Source organism: Pseudophryne corroboree, chromosome 4, assembly GCF_028390025.1.
Source record: "Pseudophryne corroboree isolate aPseCor3 chromosome 4, aPseCor3.hap2, whole genome shotgun sequence".
Classification (NCBI taxonomy): domain Eukaryota; kingdom Metazoa; phylum Chordata; class Amphibia; order Anura; family Myobatrachidae; genus Pseudophryne; species Pseudophryne corroboree.
In genome coordinates this window covers 26,590,362-26,603,102 of record NC_086447.1, presented here as the reverse complement: position 1 = coordinate 26,603,102, position 12,741 = coordinate 26,590,362, and the positions used below count along the sequence as shown (strand labels likewise).

Sequence of the window (12,741 nt, the reverse complement as noted above, 5' to 3'; positions counted from 1 at the left end):
AGCAAGCAAAAATCATATTGCAGAATATCAAAAGTCAATTTCCCTTCTACCATGCATATTGGATGGTGTTGCATTCATGAAGTACCTGTAGTGTAGAGTTATTCACATTTACCCAATATGCATAAGGTCCCCCTTCAAAATTGGTCAGAAATAAATTAAAAAATATTTTTTTAGTAAATACAATGATCAGAATTGATAATAAGTGAATGTGTCCTCCTGAAATGCAAAGTGGAAAAATAGCGTCAAAATTATTAGAAAATAGGAAAAAAGTTTAGAAAAAATTATATTTCTAAGAAAAGCATGTGTCATTTGTACTTCCAGACTAGATAGTGATGGAATTCTTGAGAGTCAGTTTCTGTAGTGTAGTGGTTATCACGTTCGCCTAACACGCGAAAGGTCCCCAGTTCGAAACTGGGCAGAAACAATCTTTTAGCTTTAGAATTTTAAAACAATGAATTTTTGGGTAAAATGCTCAATAAAAATACAATCAGATAAAAAGTTTATTTTAGCATGCCATACTGAATGTCAAAGATCATTTTTTATTGGATGATGGTCGCAAATTTTTCATGTAGTATCTGTAGTGTAGTGATTTCATGTTTGCCTCACACATGAAAGGTCCCCAGTTCGAAATTGGCAAAAACATATTTTGTTACATAAACGCTTTGAATTCAATAATTTATATTTTGATAAATATATACTGTTGCATTGCTCAATGAAAAAGCAAGCAAAAAAATCTTATTGCAGAATATCAAAAGTCAATTTCCCTTCTACCATGCATATTGGATGGTGTTGCATTCATGAAGTACCTGTAGTGTAGTATTATTCACATTTAGCCAATATGCATAAGGTTCCCCTTCAAAATTGGTCAGAAATACATTAAAAATAGATTTTTTTATTAAATACAATGATCAGAACTATTAATAAGTGAATGTGTCCTCTTGAAATGCAAAGTGGACAAAATAGCATAGAAATTATTAGAAAATAGAAAAATAAGTTTAGAAAAAAAAATTCTATGAAAACGGTTTGCCAATGGTACTTCCCGACTCCATAGTGATGAGATCTTCAAAAGTCAGTTTCTGTATTGTAGTGGTTATCACATTCGCCTAAAACACAAAAGGTCCCCAGTTCGAAACTGGGCAGAAATGTGCTGTTATCTTTAGAATTTTAAAACAAGGGATTTTTGGTTGAAATGCCAAATAAAAATGCAATCATATAAAAAGTTTATTTCAGAATGCCATAATGTATGTCAAAGATAATTTTTTATTGGATGGCGGGAGATGCTGTTTCCATGTAGTTTCTGTAGTGTAGTGGTTATCACGTTCGCCTCACACGCGAAAGATCCCCAGTTCAAAACTGTGCAGAAACACATTTTGTTACCTAAACGCTTTGAATTCAATAATTTATATTTTGATAACTATCTACTGTTGCATTGCTCAATGAAAAAGCAAGCAAAAATCATATTGCAGAATATCAAAAGTCAATTTCCCTTCTACCATGCATATTGGATGGTGTTGCATTCATGAAGTACCTGTAGTGTAGAGTTATTCACATTTACCCAATATGCATAAGGTCCCCCTTCAAAATTGGTCAGAAATACATTAAAAAATATTTTTTTAGTAAATACAATGATCAGAATTGATAATAAGTGAATGTGTCCTCTTGAAATGCAAAGTGGAAAAATAGCGTCAAAATTATTAGAAAATAGGAAAAAAGTTTAGAAAAAATTATATTTCTAAGAAAAGCATGTGTCATTTGTACTTCCAGACTAGATAGTGATGGGATCCACGAGAGTCAGTTTCTGTAGTGTAGTGGTTATCATGTTCGCTTAACACGCGAAAGGTCCCCAGTTTGAAACTGGGCAGAAACAATCTTTTAGCTTTAGAATTTTAAAACAATGAATTTTTGGGTAAAATGCTCAATAAAAATACAATCAGATAAAAAGTTTATTTTAGCATGCCATACTGAATGTCAAAGATCATTTTTTATTGGATGATGGTCGCAAATTTTTCATGTAGTATCTGTAGTGTAGTGATTTCATGTTTGCCTCACACGTGAAAGGTCCCCAGTTCGAAATTGGCAGAAACATATTTTGTTACCTAAACACTTTGAATTCAATAATTTATATTTTGATAAATATATACTGTTGCATTGCTCAATGAAAAAGCAAGCAAAAAATCATATTGCAGAATATCAAAAGTCAATTTCCCTTCTACCATGCATATTGGATGGTGTTGCATTCATGAAGTACCTGTAGTGTAGTATTATTCACATTTAGCCAATATGCATAAGGTTCCCCTTCAAAATTGGTCAGAAATACATTAAAAATAGATTTTTTTATTAAATACAATGATCAGAACTATTAATAAGTGAATGTGTCCTCTTGAAATGCAAAGTGGACAAAATAGCATAGAAATTATTAGAAAATAGAAAAATAAGTTTAGAAAAAAAAATTCTATGAAAACGGTTTGCCAATGGTACTTCCCGACTCCATAGTGATGAGATCTTCAAAAGTCAGTTTCTGTATTGTAGTGGTTATCACATTCGCCTAAAACACAAAAGGTCCCCAGTTCGAAACTGGGCAGAAATGTGCTGTTATCTTTAGAATTTTAAAACAAGGGATTTTTGGTTGAAATGCCAAATAAAAATGCAATCATATAAAAAGTTTATTTCAGAATGCCATAATGTATGTCAAAGATCATTTTTTATTGGATGGCGGGAGATGCTGTTTTCATGTAGTTTCTGTAGTGTAGTGGTTATCACGTTTGCCTCACACGCAAAAGGTCCCCAGTTCGAAACAGGGCAGAAACATATTTTGTTACCTAAACACTTTGAATTCAATAATTTATATTTTGATAACTATCTACTGTTGCATTGCTCAATGAAAAAGCAAGCAAAAATCATATTGCAGAATATCAAAAGTCAATTTCCCTTCTACCATGCATATTGGATGGTGTTGCATTCATGAAGTACCTGTAGTGTAGAGTTATTCACATTTACCCAATATGCATAAGGTCCCCCTTCAAAATTGGTCAGAAATACATTAAAAAATATTTTTTTAGTAAATACAATGATCAGAATTGATAATAAGTGAATGTGTCCTCTTGAAATGCAAAGTGGAAAAATAGCGTCAAAAATATTAGAAAATAGGAAAAAAGTTTAGAAAAAATTATATTTCTAAGAAAAGCATGTGTCATTTGTACTTCCAGACTAGATAGTGGTGGGATCCACGAGAGTCAGTTTCTGTAGTGTAGTGGTTATTACGTTCGCCTAACACGCGAAAGGTCACCAGTTCGAAACTGGGCAGAAACAATCTTTTAGCTTTAGAATTATAAAACAATGAATTTTTGGGTAAAATGCTCAATAAAAATACAATCAGATAAAAAGTTTATTTTAGCATGCCATACTGAATGTCAAAGATCATTTTTTATTGGATGATGGTCGCAAATTTTTCATGTAGTATCTGTAGTGTAGTGATTTCATGTTTGCCTCACACGTGAAAGGTCCCCAGTTCGAAATTGGCAGAAACATATTTTGTTACCTAAACACTTTGAATTCAATAATTTATATTTTGATAAATATATACTGTTGCATTGCTCAATGAAAAAGCAAGCAAAAAATCATATTGCAGAATATCAAAAGTCAATTTCCCTTCTACCATGCATATTGGATGGTGTTGCATTCATGAAGTACCTGTAGTGTAGTATTATTCACATTTAGCCAATATGCATAAGGTTCCCCTTCAAAATTGGTCAGAAATACATTAAAAATAGATTTTTTTATTAAATACAATGATCAGAACTATTAATAAGTGAATGTGTCCTCTTGAAATGCAAAGTGGACAAAATAGCATAGAAATTATTAGAAAATAGAAAAATAAGTTTAGAAAAAAAAATTCTATGAAAACGGTTTGCCAATGGTACTTCCCGACTCCATAGTGATGAGATCTTCAAAAGTCAGTTTCTGTATTGTAGTGGTTATCACATTCGCCTAAAACACAAAAGGTCCCCAGTTCGAAACTGGGCAGAAATGTGCTGTTATCTTTAGAATTTTAAAACAAGGGATTTTTGGTTGAAATGCCAAATAAAAATGCAATCATATAAAAAGTTTATTTCAGAATGCCATAATGTATGTCAAAGATCATTTTTTATTGGATGGCGGGAGATGCTGTTTTCATGTAGTTTCTGTAGTGTAGTGGTTATCACGTTTGCCTCACACGCAAAAGGTCCCCAGTTCGAAACAGGGCAGAAACATATTTTGTTACCTAAACACTTTGAATTCAATAATTTATATTTTGATAACTATCTACTGTTGCATTGCTCAATGAAAAAGCAAGCAAAAATCATATTGCAGAATATCAAAAGTCAATTTCCCTTCTACCATGCATATTGGATGGTGTTGCATTCATGAAGTACCTGTAGTGTAGAGTTATTCACATTTACCCAATATGCATAAGGTCCCCCTTCAAAATTGGTCAGAAATACATTAAAAAATATTTTTTTAGTAAATACAATGATCAGAATTGATAATAAGTGAATGTGTCCTCTTGAAATGCAAAGTGGAAAAATAGCGTCAAAAATATTAGAAAATAGGAAAAAAGTTTAGAAAAAATTATATTTCTAAGAAAAGCATGTGTCATTTGTACTTCCAGACTAGATAGTGGTGGGATCCACGAGAGTCAGTTTCTGTAGTGTAGTGGTTATTACGTTCGCCTAACACGCGAAAGGTCACCAGTTCGAAACTGGGCAGAAACAATCTTTTAGCTTTAGAATTATAAAACAATGAATTTTTGGGTAAAATGCTCAATAAAAATACAATCAGATAAAAAGTTTATTTTAGCATGCCATACTGAATGTCAAAGATCATTTTTTATTGGATGATGGTCGCAAATTTTTCATGTAGTATCTGTAGTGTAGTGATTTCATGTTTGCCTCACACGTGAAAGGTCCCCAGTTCGAAATTGGCAAAAACATATTTTGTTACCTAAACGCTTTGAATTCAATAATTTATATTTTGATAAATATATACTGTTGCATTGCTCAATGAAAAAGCAAGCAAAAAATCATATTGCAGAATATCAAAAGTCAATTTCCCTTCTACCATGCATATTGGATGGTGTTGCATTCATGAAGTACCTGTAGTGTAGTATTATTCACATTTAGCCAATATGCATAAGGTTCCCCTTCAAAATTGGTCAGAAATACATTAAAAATAGATTTTTTTATTAAATACAATGATCAGAACTATTAATAAGTGAATGTGTCCTCTTGAAATGCAAAGTGGAAAAAATAGCATAGAAATTATTAGAAAATAGAAAAATAAGTTTAGAAAAAAAAATTCTATGAAAACGGTTTGCCAATGGTACTTCCCGACTCCATAGTGATGAGATCTTCAAAAGTCAGTTTCTGTATTGTAGTGGTTATCACATTCGCCTAAAACACAAAAGGTCCCCAGTTCGAAACTGGGCAGAAATGTGCTGTTATCTTTAGAATTTTAAAACAAGGGATTTTTGGTTGAAATGCCAAATAAAAATGCAATCATATAAAAAGTTTATTTCAGAATGCCATAATGTATGTCAAAGATCATTTATTATTGGATGGCGGGAGATGCTGTTTCCATGTGGTTTCTGTAGTGTAGTGGTTATCACGTTCGCCTCACACGCGAAAGGTCCTCAGTTCAAAACTGGGCAGAAACATATTTTGTTACCTAAACACTTTGAATTCAATAATTTATATTTTGATAACTATCTACTGTTGCATTGCTCAATGAAAAAGCAAGCAAAAATCATATTGCAGAATATCAAAAGTCAATTTCCCTTCTACCATGCATATTGGATGGTGTTGCATTCATGAAGTACCTGTAGTGTAGAGTTATTCACATTTACCCAATATGCATAAGGTCCCCCTTCAAAATTGGTCAGAAATAAATTAAAAAATATTTTTTTAGTAAATACAATGATCAGAATTGATAATAAGTGAATGTGTCCTCCTGAAATGCAAAGTGGAAAAATAGCGTCAAAATTATTAGAAAATAGGAAAAAAGTTTAGAAAAAATTATATTTCTAAGAAAAGCATGTGTCATTTGTACTTCCAGACTAGATAGTGATGGAATTCTTGAGAGTCAGTTTCTGTAGTGTAGTGGTTATCACGTTCGCCTAACACGCGAAAGGTCCCCAGTTCGAAACTGGGCAGAAACAATCTTTTAGCTTTAGAATTTTAAAACAATGAATTTTTGGGTAAAATGCTCAATAAAAATACAATCAGATAAAAAGTTTATTTTAGCATGCCATACTGAATGTCAAAGATCATTTTTTATTGGATGATGGTCACAAATTTTTCATGTAGTATCTGTAGTGTAGTGATTTCATGTTTGCCTCACACATGAAAGGTCCCCAGTTCGAAATTGGCAAAAACATATTTTGTTACATAAACGCTTTGAATTCAATAATTTATATTTTGATAAATATATACTGTTGCATTGCTCAATGAAAAAGCAAGCAAAAAAATCTTATTGCAGAATATCAAAAGTCAATTTCCCTTCTACCATGCATATTGGATGGTGTTGCATTCATGAAGTACCTGTAGTGTAGTATTATTCACATTTAGCCAATATGCATAAGGTTCCCCTTCAAAATTGGTCAGAAATACATTAAAAATAGATTTTTTTATTAAATACAATGATCAGAACTATTAATAAGTGAATGTGTCCTCTTGAAATGCAAAGTGGAAAAAATAGCATAGAAATTATTAGAAAATAGAAAAATAAGTTTAGAAAAAAAAATTCTATGAAAACGGTTTGCCAATGGTACTTCCCGACTCCATAGTGATGAGATCTTCAAAAGTCAGTTTCTGTATTGTAGTGGTTATCACATTCACCTAAAACACAAAAGGTCCCCAGTTCGAAACTGGGCAGAAATGTGCTGTTATCTTTAGAATTTTAAAACAAGGGATTTTTGGTTGAAATGCCAAATAAAAATGCAATCATATAAAAAGTTTATTTCAGAATGCCATAATGTATGTCAAAGATCATTTATTATTGGATGGCGGGAGATGCTGTTTCCATGTGGTTTCTGTAGTGTAGTGGTTATCACGTTCGCCTCACACGCGAAAGGTCCTCAGTTCAAAACTGGGCAGAAACATATTTTGTTACCTAAACACTTTGAATTCAATAATTTATATTTTGATAACTATCTACTGTTGCATTGCTCAATGAAAAAGCAAGCAAAAATCATATTGCAGAATATCAAAAGTCAATTTCCCTTCTACCATGCATATTGGATGGTGTTGCATTCATGAAGTACCTGTAGTGTAGAGTTATTCACATTTACCCAATATGCATAAGGTCCCCTGTCAAAATTGGTCAGAAATAAATTAAAAAATATTTTTTTAGTAAATACAATGATCAGAATTGATAATAAGTGAATGTGTCCTCCTGAAATGCAAAGTGGAAAAATAGCGTCAAAATTATTAGAAAATAGGAAAAAAGTTTAGAAAAAATTATATTTCTAAGAAAAGCATGTGTCATTTGAACTTCCAGACTAGATAGTGATGGGATTCTTGAGAGTCAGTTTCTGTAGTGTAGTGGTTATCACGTTCGCCTAACACGCGAAAGGTCCCCAGTTCGAAACTGGGCAGAAACAATCTTTTAGCTTTAGAATTTTAAAACAATGAATTTTTGGGTAAAATGCTCAATAAAAATACAATCAGATAAAAAGTTTATTTTAGCATGCCATACTGAATGTCAAAGATCATTTTTTATTGGATGATGGTCGCAAATTTTTCATGTAGTATCTGTAGTGTAGTGATTTCATGTTTGCCTCACACGTGAAAGGTCCCCAGTTCGAAATTGGCAAAAACATATTTTGTTACCTAAACGCTTTGAATTCAATAATTTATATTTTGATAAATATATACTGTTGCATTGCTCAATGAAAAAGCAAGCAAAAAATCATATTGCAGAATATCAAAAGTCAATTTCCCTTCTACCATGCATATTGGATGGTGTTGCATTCATGAAGTACCTGTAGTGTAGTATTATTCACATTTAGCCAATATGCATAAGGTTCCCCTTCAAAATTGGTCAGAAATACATTAAAAATAGATTTTTTTATTAAATACAATGATCAGAACTATTAATAAGTGAATGTGTCCTCTTGAAATGCAAAGTGGAAAAAATAGCATAGAAATTATTAGAAAATAGAAAAATAAGTTTAGAAAAAAAAATTCTATGAAAACGGTTTGCCAATGGTACTTCCCGACTCCATAGTGATGAGATCTTCAAAAGTCAGTTTCTGTATTGTAGTGGTTATCACATTCGCCTAAAACACAAAAGGTCCCCAGTTCGAAACTGGGCAGAAATGTGCTGTTATCTTTAGAATTTTAAAACAAGGGATTTTTGGTTGAAATGCCAAATAAAAATGCAATCATATAAAAAGTTTATTTCAGAATGCCATAATGTATGTCAAAGATCATTTATTATTGGATGGCGGGAGATGCTGTTTCCATGTGGTTTCTGTAGTGTAGTGGTTATCACGTTCGCCTCACACGCGAAAGGTCCTCAGTTCAAAACTGGGCAGAAACATATTTTGTTACCTAAACACTTTGAATTCAATAATTTATATTTTGATAACTATCTACTGTTGCATTGCTCAATGAAAAAGCAAGCAAAAATCATATTGCAGAATATCAAAAGTCAATTTCCCTTCTACCATGCATATTGGATGGTGTTGCATTCATGAAGTACCTGTAGTGTAGAGTTATTCACATTTACCCAATATGCATAAGGTCCCCCTTCAAAATTGGTCAGAAATAAATTAAAAAATATTTTTTTAGTAAATACAATGATCAGAATTGATAATAAGTGAATGTGTCCTCCTGAAATGCAAAGTGGAAAAATAGCGTCAAAATTATTAAAAAATAGGAAAAAAGTTTAGAAAAAATTATATTTCTAAGAAAAGCATGTGTCATTTGTACTTCCAGACTAGATAGTGATGGGATTCTTGAGAGTCAGTTTCTGTAGTGTAGTGGTTATCACGTTCGCCTAACACGCGAAAGGTCCCCAGTTTGAAACTGGGCAGAAACAATCTTTTAGCTTTAGAATTTTAAAACAATGAATTTTTGGGTAAAATGCTCAATAAAAATACAATCAGATAAAAAGTTTATTTTAGCATGCCATACTGAATGTCAAAGATCATTTTTTATTGGATGATGGTCGCAAATTTTTCATGTAGTATCTGTAGTGTAGTGATTTCATGTTTGCCTCACACATGAAAGGTCCCCAGTTCGAAATTGGCAAAAACATATTTTGTTACATAAACACTTTGAATTCAATAATTTATATTTTGATAAATATATACTGTTGCATTGCTCAATGAAAAAGCAAGCAAAAAAATATTATTGCAGAATATCAAAAGTCAATTTCCCTTCTACCATGCATATTGGATGGTGTTGCATTCATGAAGTACCTGTAGTGTAGTATTATTCACATTTAGCCAATATGCATAAGGTTCCCCTTCAAAATTGGTCAGAAATACATTAAAAATAGATTTTTTTATTAAATACAATGATCAGAACTATTAATAAGTGAATGTGTCCTCTTGAAATGCAAAGTGGAAAAAATAGCATAGAAATTATTAGAAAATAGAAAAATAAGTTTAGAAAAAAAAATTCTATGAAAACGGTTTGCCAATGGTACTTCCCGACTCCATAGTGATGAGATCTTCAAAAGTCAGTTTCTGTATTGTAGTGGTTATCACATTCACCTAAAACACAAAAGGTCCCCAGTTCGAAACTGGGCAGAAATGTGCTGTTATCTTTAGAATTTTAAAACAAGGGATTTTTGGTTGAAATGCCAAATAAAAATGCAATCATATAAAAAGTTTATTTCAGAATGCCATAATGTATGTCAAAGATCATTTATTATTGGATGGCGGGAGATGCTGTTTCCATGTGGTTTCTGTAGTGTAGTGGTTATCACGTTCGCCTCACACGCGAAAGGTCCTCAGTTCAAAACTGGGCAGAAACATATTTTGTTACCTAAACACTTTGAATTCAATAATTTATATTTTGATAACTATCTACTGTTGCATTGCTCAATGAAAAAGCAAGCAAAAATCATATTGCAGAATATCAAAAGTCAATTTCCCTTCTACCATGCATATTGGATGGTGTTGCATTCATGAAGTACCTGTAGTGTAGAGTTATTCACATTTACCCAATATGCATAAGGTCCCCTGTCAAAATTGGTCAGAAATAAATTAAAAAATATTTTTTTAGTAAATACAATGATCAGAATTGATAATAAGTGAATGTGTCCTCCTGAAATGCAAAGTGGAAAAATAGCGTCAAAATTATTAGAAAATAGGAAAAAAGTTTAGAAAAAATTATATTTCTAAGAAAAGCATGTGTCATTTGAACTTCCAGACTAGATAGTGATGGGATTCTTGAGAGTCAGTTTCTGTAGTGTAGTGGTTATCACGTTCGCCTAACACGCGAAAGGTCCCCAGTTCGAAACTGGGCAGAAACAATCTTTTAGCTTTAGAATTTTAAAACAATGAATTTTTGGGTAAAATGCTCAATAAAAATACAATCAGATAAAAAGTTTATTTTAGCATGCCATACTGAATGTCAAAGATCATTTTTTATTGGATGATGGTCGCAAATTTTTCATGTAGTATCTGTAGTGTAGTGATTTCATGTTTGCCTCACACGTGAAAGGTCCCCAGTTCGAAATTGGCAAAAACATATTTTGTTACCTAAACGCTTTGAATTCAATAATTTATATTTTGATAAATATATACTGTTGCATTGCTCAATGAAAAAGCAAGCAAAAAATCATATTGCAGAATATCAAAAGTCAATTTCCCTTCTACCATGCATATTGGATGGTGTTGCATTCATGAAGTACCTGTAGTGTAGTATTATTCACATTTAGCCAATATGCATAAGGTTCCCCTTCAAAATTGGTCAGAAATACATTAAAAATAGATTTTTTTATTAAATACAATGATCAGAACTATTAATAAGTGAATGTGTCCTCTTGAAATGCAAAGTGGAAAAAATAGCATAGAAATTATTAGAAAATAGAAAAATAAGTTTAGAAAAAAAAATTCTATGAAAACGGTTTGCCAATGGTACTTCCCGACTCCATAGTGATGAGATCTTCAAAAGTCAGTTTCTGTATTGTAGTGGTTATCACATTCGCCTAAAACACAAAAGGTCCCCAGTTCGAAACTGGGCAGAAATGTGCTGTTATCTTTAGAATTTTAAAACAAGGGATTTTTGGTTGAAATGCCAAATAAAAATGCAATCATATAAAAAGTTTATTTCAGAATGCCATAATGTATGTCAAAGATCATTTATTATTGGATGGCGGGAGATGCTGTTTCCATGTGGTTTCTGTAGTGTAGTGGTTATCACGTTCGCCTCACACGCGAAAGGTCCTCAGTTCAAAACTGGGCAGAAACATATTTTGTTACCTAAACACTTTGAATTCAATAATTTATATTTTGATAACTATCTACTGTTGCATTGCTCAATGAAAAAGCAAGCAAAAATCATATTGCAGAATATCAAAAGTCAATTTCCCTTCTACCATGCATATTGGATGGTGTTGCATTCATGAAGTACCTGTAGTGTAGAGTTATTCACATTTACCCAATATGCATAAGGTCCCCCTTCAAAATTGGTCAGAAATAAATTAAAAAATATTTTTTTAGTAAATACAATGATCAGAATTGATAATAAGTGAATGTGTCCTCCTGAAATGCAAAGTGGAAAAATAGCGTCAAAATTATTAAAAAATAGGAAAAAAGTTTAGAAAAAATTATATTTCTAAGAAAAGCATGTGTCATTTGTACTTCCAGACTAGATAGTGATGGGATTCTTGAGAGTCAGTTTCTGTAGTGTAGTGGTTATCACGTTCGCCTAACACGCGAAAGGTCCCCAGTTTGAAACTGGGCAGAAACAATCTTTTAGCTTTAGAATTTTAAAACAATGAATTTTTGGGTAAAATGCTCAATAAAAATACAATCAGATAAAAAGTTTATTTTAGCATGCCATACTGAATGTCAAAGATCATTTTTTATTGGATGATGGTCGCAAATTTTTCATGTAGTATCTGTAGTGTAGTGATTTCATGTTTGCCTCACACATGAAAGGTCCCCAGTTCGAAATTGGCAAAAACATATTTTGTTACATAAACACTTTGAATTCAATAATTTATATTTTGATAAATATATACTGTTGCATTGCTCAATGAAAAATCAAGCAAAAAAATCTTATTGCAGAATATCAAAAGTCAATTTCCCTTCTACCATGCATATTGGATGGTGTTGCATTCATGAAGTACCTGTAGTGTAGAGTTATTCACATTTACCCAATATGCATAAGGTCCCCCTTCAAAATTGGTCAGAAATACATTAAAAAATATTTTTTTAGTAAATACAATGATCAGAATTGATAATAAGTGAATGTGTCCTCTTGAAATGCAAAGTGGAAAAATAGCGTCAAAATTATTAGAAAATAGGAAAAAAGTTTAGAAAAAATTATATTTCTAAGAAAAGCATGTGTCATTTGTACTTCCAGACTAGATAGTGATGGGATTCTCGAGAGTCAGTTTCTGTAGTGTAGTGGTTATCACGTTCACCTAACACGCGAAAGGTCCCCAGTTTGAAACTGGGCAGAAACAATCTTTTAGCTTTAGAATTTTAAAACAATGAATTTTTGGGTAAAATGCTCAATAAAA

At 31.9% G+C, this 12,741-nt stretch overlaps 18 non-coding genes across 18 annotated transcripts; all 18 read left to right on the top strand.

The window, feature by feature from the left end:
• The first annotated feature begins 351 nt into the window (after positions 1 to 351).
• TRNAV-AAC (transfer RNA valine (anticodon AAC)) lies at positions 352 to 424 on the top strand. The gene has a single exon. It is a non-coding gene; the product is annotated as a tRNA-Val (tRNA).
• Positions 425 to 1,293: 869 nt separating this feature from the next.
• TRNAV-CAC (transfer RNA valine (anticodon CAC)) lies at positions 1,294 to 1,366 on the top strand. The gene has a single exon. It is a non-coding gene; the product is annotated as a tRNA-Val (tRNA).
• Positions 1,367 to 1,794: 428 nt separating this feature from the next.
• On the top strand, positions 1,795 to 1,867 carry TRNAV-AAC (transfer RNA valine (anticodon AAC)). Its single transcript has one exon. It is a non-coding gene; the product is annotated as a tRNA-Val (tRNA).
• Positions 1,868 to 2,735: 868 nt separating this feature from the next.
• TRNAV-CAC (transfer RNA valine (anticodon CAC)) lies at positions 2,736 to 2,808 on the top strand. The gene has a single exon. It is a non-coding gene; the product is annotated as a tRNA-Val (tRNA).
• Positions 2,809 to 3,236: 428 nt separating this feature from the next.
• TRNAV-AAC (transfer RNA valine (anticodon AAC)) lies at positions 3,237 to 3,309 on the top strand. The gene has a single exon. It is a non-coding gene; the product is annotated as a tRNA-Val (tRNA).
• An 868-nt stretch (positions 3,310 to 4,177) lies between these two features.
• TRNAV-CAC (transfer RNA valine (anticodon CAC)) lies at positions 4,178 to 4,250 on the top strand. The gene has a single exon. It is a non-coding gene; the product is annotated as a tRNA-Val (tRNA).
• Positions 4,251 to 4,678: 428 nt separating this feature from the next.
• Positions 4,679 to 4,751, top strand: TRNAV-AAC (transfer RNA valine (anticodon AAC)). The gene has a single exon. It is a non-coding gene; the product is annotated as a tRNA-Val (tRNA).
• An 868-nt stretch (positions 4,752 to 5,619) lies between these two features.
• On the top strand, positions 5,620 to 5,692 carry TRNAV-CAC (transfer RNA valine (anticodon CAC)). Its single transcript has one exon. It is a non-coding gene; the product is annotated as a tRNA-Val (tRNA).
• A 428-nt stretch (positions 5,693 to 6,120) lies between these two features.
• Positions 6,121 to 6,193, top strand: TRNAV-AAC (transfer RNA valine (anticodon AAC)). Its single transcript has one exon. It is a non-coding gene; the product is annotated as a tRNA-Val (tRNA).
• An 869-nt stretch (positions 6,194 to 7,062) lies between these two features.
• On the top strand, positions 7,063 to 7,135 carry TRNAV-CAC (transfer RNA valine (anticodon CAC)). Its single transcript has one exon. It is a non-coding gene; the product is annotated as a tRNA-Val (tRNA).
• A 428-nt stretch (positions 7,136 to 7,563) lies between these two features.
• On the top strand, positions 7,564 to 7,636 carry TRNAV-AAC (transfer RNA valine (anticodon AAC)). The gene has a single exon. It is a non-coding gene; the product is annotated as a tRNA-Val (tRNA).
• An 868-nt stretch (positions 7,637 to 8,504) lies between these two features.
• Positions 8,505 to 8,577, top strand: TRNAV-CAC (transfer RNA valine (anticodon CAC)). Its single transcript has one exon. It is a non-coding gene; the product is annotated as a tRNA-Val (tRNA).
• Positions 8,578 to 9,005: 428 nt separating this feature from the next.
• TRNAV-AAC (transfer RNA valine (anticodon AAC)) lies at positions 9,006 to 9,078 on the top strand. The gene has a single exon. It is a non-coding gene; the product is annotated as a tRNA-Val (tRNA).
• An 869-nt stretch (positions 9,079 to 9,947) lies between these two features.
• Positions 9,948 to 10,020, top strand: TRNAV-CAC (transfer RNA valine (anticodon CAC)). The gene has a single exon. It is a non-coding gene; the product is annotated as a tRNA-Val (tRNA).
• A 428-nt stretch (positions 10,021 to 10,448) lies between these two features.
• Positions 10,449 to 10,521, top strand: TRNAV-AAC (transfer RNA valine (anticodon AAC)). Its single transcript has one exon. It is a non-coding gene; the product is annotated as a tRNA-Val (tRNA).
• An 868-nt stretch (positions 10,522 to 11,389) lies between these two features.
• TRNAV-CAC (transfer RNA valine (anticodon CAC)) lies at positions 11,390 to 11,462 on the top strand. The gene has a single exon. It is a non-coding gene; the product is annotated as a tRNA-Val (tRNA).
• Positions 11,463 to 11,890: 428 nt separating this feature from the next.
• TRNAV-AAC (transfer RNA valine (anticodon AAC)) lies at positions 11,891 to 11,963 on the top strand. The gene has a single exon. It is a non-coding gene; the product is annotated as a tRNA-Val (tRNA).
• A 648-nt stretch (positions 11,964 to 12,611) lies between these two features.
• TRNAV-AAC (transfer RNA valine (anticodon AAC)) lies at positions 12,612 to 12,684 on the top strand. Its single transcript has one exon. It is a non-coding gene; the product is annotated as a tRNA-Val (tRNA).
• The last annotated feature ends 57 nt before the right edge of the window (positions 12,685 to 12,741 follow it).